The sequence below is a fragment of the Cebidichthys violaceus genome, unplaced genomic scaffold, assembly GCF_023349555.1.
Source record: "Cebidichthys violaceus isolate CVI_PGR_0920_01 unplaced genomic scaffold, fCebVio1.0.p SCAF_68, whole genome shotgun sequence".
In the NCBI taxonomy this organism is placed as follows: Eukaryota; Metazoa; Chordata; class Actinopteri; order Perciformes; family Stichaeidae; genus Cebidichthys; species Cebidichthys violaceus.
In genome coordinates, this window is record NW_027176905.1 from 284,686 (window position 1) to 296,757 (window position 12,072).

The 12,072-nt window shown below is 38.3% G+C and overlaps 1 pseudogene; it reads right to left on the reverse strand.

The window, feature by feature from the left end:
- LOC137890697 (homer protein homolog 3-like) overlaps positions 1–12,072 on the reverse strand; it is a 36,343-nt pseudogene that overhangs the window by 7,494 nt on the left and 16,777 nt on the right.

The following is a 12,072-nucleotide window of genomic DNA, read 5'->3' on the forward strand; positions in this document are numbered from 1 at the left end:
GTTAACTTAATAATTGAATAGTGTTCCATCTGACTGTTTTTTGTTGTTGTTGTTGTTGTTGTTGTTGTTTAGATGCCACTACAACCAACTAGAACCTTAATAATATCACCAATACTAATACTAACTAGTACTTGCTAGTTAATATTAACTAATGCAGTTGTCTTGAAAGCTAGAAGTCTGTGTTTTGGAGTAGAGATTAGGGCTCCAATCAGTACAGTTGGTGTCTCACAGAAACATATCACACCTGTGGCCTTTAGTTCGACACTGAATGGATCCGAGCCATGGAACAACAAGAAGGTTGAACTCATTGCTTGTTTGCAGCTCGGTTGTTTCATTTGGACATCAAGTTATTTGGGAATATATTTTGTCCCTGGGAGATTTATAAGTTAAGTAAACCGCAGCATTTGCTTTTCTTTTTTGATACTTCATTAGGAGTAACCTACAGTATAAAATTAAAGTTAAATAAACTGAATGGTGATGCAGTACAAGAAGAGTAATTTATGTTCCTCTCATTTCAAAAAGAGACTTTGAATATGACATATACTACAACATGCGGATAGCTTGACACCAGCCTGGCACAGTCAAGTCTAACCAATCTGCTTTGATATTTTCCTTCTCTGCTGCCCAGAAATGGGATCAAGCTTCCTTTCACACAGTTTTGTGAACCATTTTCCTCAGTTTGAGGCTGTGGGGTGTAAGACTGAAAGCAAACGCTGAAAGAAAGTCTCCTTTTTTAAAAGCATGCAGATGAATTAACTTGGGCACATTTCTTTATCCAGAGTCGTTCTTCTTTCTGTGTGGTAACCTAAACCTGAACTTGTCAACGACCAAGTGCCTCACTGAAGCAGTACAACCCTGCACTTATTATAGAAAAAACTTGTATTATTAATTTGAGCAAGCCTGAGTGTATTCCCCTGAGGACGATAGTATATTATCTATAGCTGAGCAGCTCTCTGTCCGACATCGTGGATGAATATGGAAATAAAACACACAGCCGAACAAAGTGTCCAGAGGAAGGAACCCGAGAACGGGAAAAATCAAAGTCAAGACAACTCCAGTCCGGCCCCAAAGCCAACGGATCGGCTGTGCGTATCTCTGAATAATTCATACTGTGGATCATGTTTAAGTCATAAATGGGATTACAAATTTACAGCAGTTTTTCCGTATGTTGTTCACTAACAGGCTGAGTGGAAACAAGGCAGACACTCAAGAGCACAAGCCTGCGACCAAAGACTAATTAAGCAGAGTTCAAAAGAATTTTCACTTTTAAAAAGGACAATTCTGCGTGCTGTCTGTTCTCAGGGGATATTCAAGGTTATCATTGAAGTCTGCCGTCTGGATCTTCTCAAATTTGATGAAGTAAATTCAGATGAATTAATCTTAATGTTTCCATATTCTGTATATTTTCGATAGACTGTGCAGACTAAATTACATGTTGTGCCGTGGTTGACAAAGCTTTTCCTCTTTTGTAGCAAACACCAGCTGTGCTCTGAAGCTAAATTTGCTCTGAAGTCAACTTTGATCAGACTCCAGATGAATTATTGAACATGATAGTCCATGCAACGCTGAGACGCATGACTACGAACACCGCAGTCCCTTAGACAAAAGAAGATGGTTGTCTTTGTATTGTTTTTTTGATTGTTGGCTGGAGTGTGTGTTTTTACGCACCTGGGAGAGCTGAGGGATGCAGATGTCCCATGATGCATCGGGGAAAGGGAGAGGGAAGTGCCAGATGAGGAGAAATAGAAGAAGAAATGTAGATCATAGATAAATAAAACCATGCCATTATTTTGACAATACATACAGCGATGCCCAGTTCATGAAAGCTTTACCATTCACCAAGTTTTCAACTTTGTTTGTGTTTGATCTTTGTTTCTGCACAGGTATTGATTCATTTTCATGAGGAGGAGCAGTGACTGCAACTGAAGGCTGAACAAAAAAAAAGCCAACTGTATTGAAATAAGAAGAGGTCACAGTACCGTCCCTGTTGTTTGAGTGACATGTGATCTCTGGGAAGAGAGCAGTAAGTGAGCTTAGTATCATTGATAGAGACAGAAAAAACATGCCCATCAAATTATCTTTTGTTTTTCTGTTCTTTATCTAATTATCAAAAATAAATATGGATGTTTGTGTTGTATTTCAACAACCCCAAAGTTACTTTTAAGTTGCTTTGAGGTTTGGAGTTTTGAGAGGCTTGCTTTGAAATCGATGGAAATCCCAGATACTTTAATATGCAACTGCTTTCCTGAGAGCTGATGTCTCTGCACCACTGTTCATCTTAAGTACATCTATGCTGTTTACTTATTTATCTGAGCATCAGTGCATTTGCTCCTTTAGCTTTATAAAGCCTCTGTTTCCCATTTCACTGAGACACACACCTGATTTATTTATTCATGTGTCCATGCATCAGAGGTACATGCTTATGTTTCCCTTGAAGCACCTGCCCTTCCAACTAAACAACAGACACGGCCCAAAACACACACATACTTCTTTTTAGCTTGTTTTAATGCCAAGTCTGTGGTTTAAAATATTGATAACTGGCATTTCTGTTTGCCTCTCAGCCTCTGCATGGATACCATGTACGGCTGGAGATAGCAGAGGAAAAAAGCTCCAATCAGCAGGCGCAAACAAATGACAGCTGTTACCTGTCAGATGAGGGAAACAGCTTCTGTGTCCTGCTGTGTTTACACTGCTGTTCAGAGGATTTATGGGCAGAGATGTTATCTCTTCTGCACTCTTTTTGACATTTATTTAGCTTTACTGTGTGGCTCTGTGTTTCCAACCTTTGTTTTGTCTGACGAGCCCTGCAAGATGAGCTCATTAACACCACGTCATGGTGTCAATATTGTGTTTATTTGAAGTGACTTTAAACTGGATGTTATTCAACTCTATTAACTGAATATAAGATGAATATTGTTTAAATAATTTGTTCAAATAATTCTTTCTTTTTTTTGTAGTGTGTAGCATTTAGGGTGGATATATTGCCAGAAATGGAATATAATATTATCAAAGGTGCATAATACAAGATTCGGAGCATTTCTATTGCCTTTTAACGTCTCTCAGCATGGCAAAGTGGCTCGCAGCTAACTAACTAACTAATAGTGCAAACAACGGCAAAAGTCAGGGCAGAGCAAACAGTTTTACCTGTGGGGGGGACCAGAGGGTAGGTGCTATGCTGGTTGGAATCTGCAAACTCACGGCTAGATGACACAATTCTGCACACTGCAATCAGTATATTGCAAAATCGCAATAATATCGCATCATGATAGTATTGCATCGTGGGGCCTCTTGTGATTCCTACCCCAAGTAAATATGCTTAAGACTAGCTTATCTTATATTTCAATGACTAGCCATCCTCTTTACTATTGCAAATTCTTGTTTAAGCTATATCATACTGCACAACAGATGACATAAACAGGGCATTGACAATGGTCAATACTAAAACCCTTAAATCAAGAATCTACAAAAAAAATTAATATATTCCATAAATACAATTTCATGGCATGAGCATGTTTTACGTCTTTGTACTTGTCAGTTCTACAATGCGCTCTATATTGCTCTGTTTACCACTCTTCTTCTTTATCTCACTGAACTTCACCATCTCCTCCTCCATCTCATCTCTGAGCTCTGCAAACATGCCTTGAAGCTGAAGCTTTACTGCATGCTGATCCCCTGCTGCCATCCACATATCAGAGGCAGAAAATGTGCTCTGTAAAGCTTGAGGCTGCACAAATACACCTCTGCAATAGGGTAGATGGTTACTGACCAGCTAAGTGTGATGCAAAACATACAGATACAGTAGAGGAAAATAAAACAAGGCAAAATACTGCAGCTCCCCTCCAGCATATAAACATTTTCAGTAGGTTTATCGTGGTGTAAGGTTTGCATATTTAGTATGTGTATTATTACAAATTCTTCCTTTACCTCCTGACTTTTTGAATTTGGTAGCAAGAGACACTTTGGATTTTTGTTCTATTCACTGACATTCAATTCAAGATATTTTTTTTGGCAAACTTTGCAACTTCTACACAAATTAGTTATTTTTAATATTTTTGTTCTGGTGTTTGCGGAGAGCTTTAAACGGTACTCACAGTTTGGTAAATGAAAGCCATATCATCCTTAATAGAGCTTTCAACTGACAGAGTTGCCATCAATACTTGGCTGTAGTTTATAAACTCATGTACTCACACTCCATAACAACTTTGACGGGCTATTATTTCCATATTACACAGCTTCAGAGAGTCAGCACTCTGGTGTTTTAAAATGTGCAGCGGTGAGTCAGTGGATGCCATAATAACCATGACAACACCTCTGTGTTTACTGCCTGACAAAATCAATGACGTCTGTCTGTCTGTCTGCTCTGTGAGTTTTGTTACCTGGTTGCCATGGTAACATGATGTAACCCCTCTGCTTACTGACCCTGACCTCTATGTGTGCAGTTTGACTCTGCAAATCCCACTGAGGGCCTGAATTCAGCAGTTTCATGTTTCATTTCCTCACTGCATCTTATTCATTAATCATTTTCCATTCTTATTCCTACACAGGAACACTAGTGTTTCAGAGTACTGCATATACGGTTACTGCATATACGGTTACATCCTACAGCAACTCTTCCCTGCCAAAGAAGAGATATGTAGAAGCAAGAAATTAATTTGCACATGGGAAGAATTGCAATATCATCATATAACACATGTATGAAACAGGATAATTTCCATCTTAATCGATTGGTTACAGTTTTATGAAGAAAGCTGTTTTACAATTTTTCTACCTTTTTTCTTTTTTTATTCATTACTTATTTTGTTTTCTCCACTTTGCTTGTTTTTTTACTGTTACATTTCCATTCATACTTTTTCCACTATAAAAGGAGTTTGTAACAATGTTGATTTAAAAAGTGTTACAACATGCAATTTATAGGAGCTTCCTGGTGGTTAAGACACTTTCCATGTGACTACAAAGTCCCCAATTTTTTCTTTTCACAAATTTACAAACAGATCTCCAACTAAGCTTTTGTCATTAACTCCCAGTCTAAAAAGTTAAAGATAGGATATTAGAGTGATCAAAAAGAAAGTAACTGATCAATGTCAAATACACTGAGCGATTAGCAAACCAATCCTGAATCTGATTTGAAGGGTTAATATTAAAAAATAAGACACATTAAAAGCAAATTTGCAGGCAGCAAAAAAAGACCTTTGAATCAGCGCGCACACACACACACACACACACACACACACACACACACACACACACACACACACACACACACAATCTATGTCACTACAACAACCAAACACACTCTTAATACTAATACTTGGCAGAACTAACTAATAAACAAAACTAGTATAGCAGCTCTTAAGCTTCTCAAAAGTTAGCCATGTTTGTACAATTAAATCACTGCCTCCCAAACTGAGTGTGTGCTAGTTGTTATTTTTGGTGTTGTAAATGTCAAAAGAAAAGAATAACTCTGTGTCTTGTGATGTGATCTACTTGTACTGTGAGAAAAAGGTAAAGGATGAACATTTTCCACTGCTGGCAAATTTCCACTTCTCAAACTGAACCTCAGAGTTATCAAGTCCACCAAGAAATCACAGACGCTGGCAGGATAAAAGCTGGCCATTGTCCTTTCAGCAGCAGCCAGATTCCCTTCAATTATAGATGATTCAGCTCTCCTCCCTTTCTCCAACTCCATTTTCCTGATCCCTCATTCTTCCCTCTTTCTGTCCCAGCCATTACTGCCCCTCCAAACACCTTCTGCCCCAATGTCCCATTCTGCCTCTCATCTCCATGTGTCATGCATGAAATCTTTTAATAGAGTTAACCAACGGGAGAATAACTGAGCCAGATGGAGTTACATCTAATCCCTCGTGATTCGGTATATGTTTAAAATAGAAACAAAGCCACTAAGTTCATTGGCATATTACTGCTCCGTTCTGTCATATTAGCCTGGGAGTCACAGACACCATCACGTCCCTTCACGATCCTGGACCTGTTGTCCATCCTTATTAAAGGCCATGTCTACACTTTTTTCAAATGTTTAAAAATATATTTTCTCTAAAGTCTGAACAAGAAACACTTGCACTGTGAGCTTTCAGATTTTGCTCATAGAATAAAACCAGTGGTTATTCAACCCTTAATAGCAGTTCCAGTTCCTGTGGTGGTATCCGCACACAACGGACAATTTGTGCTCCTTGTAATGGTCACACCAATAAAAAAAAATTAAAAAAATCCTATTGCTGATTACTCCTCACAACACCTAAATGCTTGGAATGAAACTATCCTCGATTCAGATAGTGTTGGTTTTAAATCTCTGCTATTTCAGAATTCTTCCATCACTCCAATATAATGGCGGTGAATGAACCTTATTTGTGGTGCTCAAAGCATCTAAATACTGAAAATAAGAAACTCTACAGTAATGTGTCTTTTCAGAAACAATTGTCCAGATAACTCCGGATAATCCACAACCCCCCTGTGGACAGTTTTAAACATTTTATTTTCCTTTCAGAAAGAAATAGTTCCCACTTTTGTCTTTTGTGGATGTTTTCACATCTGTAAATAGAAAAGCTTTCATGAGGTGATTTATTGTTATAAATCAGCATAGCAAAATACATTTATTACTATGTTCATTTTTTACTATACAGATCTGTCAGTATTTTTGAGAATATGGAGCTTCCATTTTCTACCTGGGGAATGCTATAATCAGCCAAACTAACTAAGAAAACATTTAAGAAAGTAGAGCAGTTCTTTACCTCTGGAGCTGCAATGTTAAGCGCAGGGTTGGCCAGTTCAAACCTCTCCTGAGATTTCTCTCTGGCCAGACGGGCCGCCTCCTTCACCTCCTTAAACTGCTCTGCAAACTGCAGGTGGACACAGAAGACCAAAGTTACACCTTGTATGCCAAGACGACCTTAAAACTGAAACGCACCATGTCTACATCATCCTTAAATCACCGTTTTAAATCTTCAGTATACTTTTACATGACAACTTAATCAAAAAACAGATAAAATGTATTGACTTCTTGCCTGCCTTATGCATCATGCAGCTTCAATGTGGAGTTACAAGAATATTTGTTCCATATATTGTTGAGGTAGTGGACCTCTGACCCCTTTTTGTTCTTTGTAATTTCAACATGTAATTATCTATCCAAATATATATTTTCTATTAACTTTATATATACATACATACATACATACATACATACATACATACAGTTGTGGTCAAAAGTTTACATACACTTGTAAAGAACATAATGTCATGGCTCTCTTGAGTTTCCCTGTTATTTCTACAACTCTGATTTTTCTCTGATAGAGTGATTGGAACAGATACTTCTTTGTCACAAAAAACATTCATGAAGTTAGGTTCTTTCATGACTTTATTATGGGTTAACAGAAAAAGTGATCAAATCTGCTGGGTCAAAAATATACATACAGCAGTGCTAATATTTGGTTACATGTCCCTTGGCCATTTTCACTTCAATTAGGCGCTTTTGGTAGCCATCCACAAGCTTCTGGCAAGCTTCTCGTTGAATCTTTGACCACTCCTCTTGACAGAATTGGTGCAGTTCAGTTAAATTTGATGGCTTTCTAACATGGACTTGTTTCTTCAGCATTGTCCACATGTTCTCAATGGGATTTTAAGTCAGGACTTTGGGAAGGCCATTCTAAAACCCTAATTCTAGCCTGATTTAGCCATTCCATTACCACTTTTGATGTGTGTTTGGGGTCATTGTCCTGTTGGAACACCCAACTGCGGCCAAGACCCAACCTTCGGGCTGATGATTTTAGGTTATCTTGAAGAATTTGAAGGTAATCCTCCTTCTTCATTATCCCATTTACTCTCTGTAAAGCACCAGTTCCATTGGCAGCAAAACAGCCCCACAGCATAATACTACCACCACCGTGCTTGACGGTAGGCATGGTGTTCTTGGGGTTAAAGGCCTCACCTTTTCTCCTCCAAACATATTGCTGGGCATTGTGGCCAAACAGCTCGATTTTTGTTTCGTCTGACCACAGAACTTTCCTCCAGAAGGTCTTATCTTTGTCCATGTGATCAGCAGCAAACTTCAGTCGAGCCTCAAGGTGCCGCTTTTGGAGCAAGGGCTTCCTTCTTGCACGGCAGCCTCTCAGTCCATGGAGATGCAAAACACGCTTGACTGTGGACACTGACACCTGTGTTCCAGCAGCTTCTAATTCTTGGCAGATCTGCTTTTTGGTGGTTCTCGGTTGACTCTTCACCCTCCTGACCAATTTTCTCTCAGCAGCAGGTGATAGCTTGCGTTTTCTTCCTGATCGTGGCAGTGACAAAACAGTGCCATGCACTTTATACTTACAAACAATTGTTTGCACTGTTGCTCTTGGGACCTGCAGCTGCTTTGAAATGGCTCCAAGTGACTTTCCTGACTTGTTCAAGTCAATGATTCGCTTTTTCAGATCCATGCTGAGCTCCTTTGACTTTCCCATTGTAACGTTTGTGGGCGTTTGTATCCAATGAGCCCTATTTAAATGGCCTCAGAGAAGTCACCAGCTGTAGTCACTCATAATCACTCACAAGAAGTTAAGAGGCCATGCTATGAAGCTCATTTCATTGACACAACTTTCTAAGTCACCAAAATTGCTAATTCATGTTACTGTATGTATATTTTTGACCCAGCAGATTTTGTCACTTTTTCTGTTAACCCATAATAAAGTCATGAAAGAACCAAACTTCATGAATGTTTTTTGTGACAAAGAAGTATCTGTTCCAATCACTCTATCAGAGAAAAATCAGAGTTGTAGAAATAACTGGAAACTCAAGAGAGCCATGACATTATGTTCTTTACAAGTGTATGTAAACTTTTGACCACAACTGTACATACATACATATAAACAAAATGTAATATGTGTGACAGATGTTCTCTGAAAGCAAAATAAAAGTCTTGCAGATTAATAAAATAAAAATATTAAATGTCATGGGAGGAAGTGTGTGAAAACCTGTATCGTGGTGAGGAAGAAATATTTGAGGTGTTTTGTATCTCTGTGTAATAATCCAACGGCATCAGACACTGACAGAATAAAAGACGTGTTAATATGAATTAGAAATGGGGGAAATGGGGCCTTGATCATCACATCACTGTACTCTCATGCTCCTTAGTCCCTCTTTTTCCACCTAACCCTCTCTGTGTTGAATAAATTAAAAACTCTTAAGAATTGTATTTTAATGTTGTTGAGGTGTGTGTGCCAGACGTTTACCTGCTGCAGCTGCTGCTCTGTGGAGAAGCCCAGGCCATAGACGGTGTTGGCCCTGCTGTCTGCCCACTGGCCAAACTTTTGGGAGGTTTTAGTGAAGGTCATGTTGGGGGTTATGGTGCTGTTGATGATGGCCTGACACCACAAGGAAGTAATACATAACATGAACACAAAAGTAGGTAAATGATCCCTGTAGGAAAAGTGGGACGTTGTTGTGATAAGTAACATGATCCTGCACAGAAATACAAGGTGAAAGTAGAACAAGAACTGAGAGAGATATCAAACATGTATCAAATATGCACACTAGAGGGTGTTGAGACCAAATCTATAGGGGGTCAACCCTAAAATATAAATGAGGTACAGATAGAAGAGAAAAATATTGGAATAATATTATATTTCATTTGCTACGAAGACAAACTCATTTGTTCACTCTGCACATTTATTATTCATATTTTGCATTTTCCTTTAATATTTGTTTGTTAGTTTTTTTTCTTCTCAAATTGCATTTATCAAGCTAATGTGCTTTAAAAGTCTGTTTTAAAAAGAAGCTCATTTTTAAAGACAAAATTCACAATATCCACAATCAATAATTTATATCGTCTTTAAATGCCAAATTCATTACAGCTCATTGTTATTTTTCATTTGCATGCACTTGACCAGAAAATATGCAGATTTTTATCTGATGATCAAGAGGCCAACATTTCACTGTGCAGTAGCAAATTACAGTAAACAGGCTGCTGTTGGCTTTGAGTTCTATGCTTTTCTTTAGATCATTAGCAACAATAAATAACACTGTTAAATTAATACATCTAGTCACATTTAGATTATGTAGTCCTCTAAATCTGGAGCCTTTGCGGTTGTGTGACTTACAGTTAAAACAAACATTGTGGAGGTCTACTGGAGGACTGTGCGTGCAAAGAAAGATATTAAACAGCCGGGCTAGAAAAAGAGCTACGTGGAAAAGCTTGTTTTGGCGTGTGTTTATCTGTTCTGAAATAGTGAACAGTCTGATGAGGTGGATTTGTTACCAGATGTAGATTTCTTTGGTGTCTTCTAAAAAAGACTTAAGTCTCAGGGTGCTAAATTGGCACAACTGGGTGATAACAATAAAGAGGTAGGTGCTACCAAGATAGGCTGTCGGCTTTGGGAGTCCCGTGTGTTTTACTGTTCTTATGGATGCGTTATTGCCGATGTGGGTGCGTTATAAATATTCCGCTGACAATGTGCAACTTCGACTAATGCATGCCCACCCATAACAGCCACAACCAAATTGAAAACAGATGTATTTTCTCTTTGTGCAAGTCAGTAGGATATGATACTCCACAAATAAAGAGTCCCTACACTAATGTAATACTAGTACCATATGAGGAAAATACTGTTAACAAGTGAGTTACACATGTTAACAGGGAGTTAACCGTCTTGACTTAAAACCAAATTACAAAATGTGTGATGTGAACATATGAAGCAGCAATTATACATGTGTATCTGTGCAGTCATGTGTGTGGTGGGCCCCCACCTTCGTCCCACCAACGCTGATGATGCGGTATACACTGCGGCTGGCATCGTAGAAAAAGGACACCGTGACAGCGTGTTTGCTGGCTGGCAACCAGTTGCGTTTTGTGGCCGGGTCGATCTGGAAGACATGAGCTCTGGCGCTGAAGATGGGCTGCTCCCTTTATAAAAGAAAAACACAACAGAACATATTAACTTGTATTCAGTAGTGCCGTTTTCCATTAGTTTGTGTTATTATTGTCCCATGAGCACCTGCCGGACCAGTAATAATCTCCCAGCTGAGGACTTGTCTATTAAAATAATGGGGTGTTTGTGTTAACTGAAACTTGTTTTGTTGTTTTTAAAGTTAATTTGTTATTTGCAAGACACAGAAATAACTGAAGTGCTCTGAGCAAACAGACCAGTTTTTGTATCTAGCACTTATAATAAGATTTTAAGTGCTGCTTTATGAAATAATTAAAGGCAACAATGATACAAATTAAATTACTAAGTTTATTTGAGCTTATGAGCTATGCAATCCAACATACTTGGACAATGGAAATATCACATACAGGAAACCCTTTATTGGTACAGTGATCAAAGCCAAAAGGCAAAAACATCTGTAACCAATATTACAATTAGCTATATATAATAAATTTTAGGGATGCCCCTCAAATCCGGTTCTAAACAGGAACCGGTTTCAAATTAGTAAAAACCTGGAGTATTGACTCGCAAACGGTCTCTTTGCACTTTGCACAGAGTCGTTTACTCTGACACACACACTGACTCTGGCTCAAGTAATGGAGGTAAAACCATCAATTTATCAAAGAATTTGCCAAACAAGCATAATATAAATCTGCAAAAATGCTGACGTCCATCTTTGTCCACTGCAAGTACAGTTAGCAGCGCCATATGGAGTTTGCCAATAAGAATAGTCTAATAAATGAAATCTAATCAATAAGCTAATTGTTGAGCTGCGAATGTACTTTAAAGATTTTGGAATGTCTTGTATTGCTGCTCAAGAAATACTATTTGTATACATACAAAAATAATGAAGCAATGTTGATTCTTTATTAATTGTTTTTTTTTCTCACAAAAGAACCGATAAGAGTATCGCTAAGGAACCAAACGATAAGTAGTATCGATAAGAGTACTAGTATCGATAAAATCCTACCGATACCCATCTAATCATTATCATCTTGTTCATCTGTTTGAGTGTGAACCAATGACTTGTTTGGCACTTTGGGGACCCCACTCTTCCACGAAGTGTATAATGATGAAGCTATAAATAGGGACAAAAATACATTTAATTTCCTAATAGTATTGTCAGGAACCTTGAGGTCATTGATGTTCTCCTGGTGTA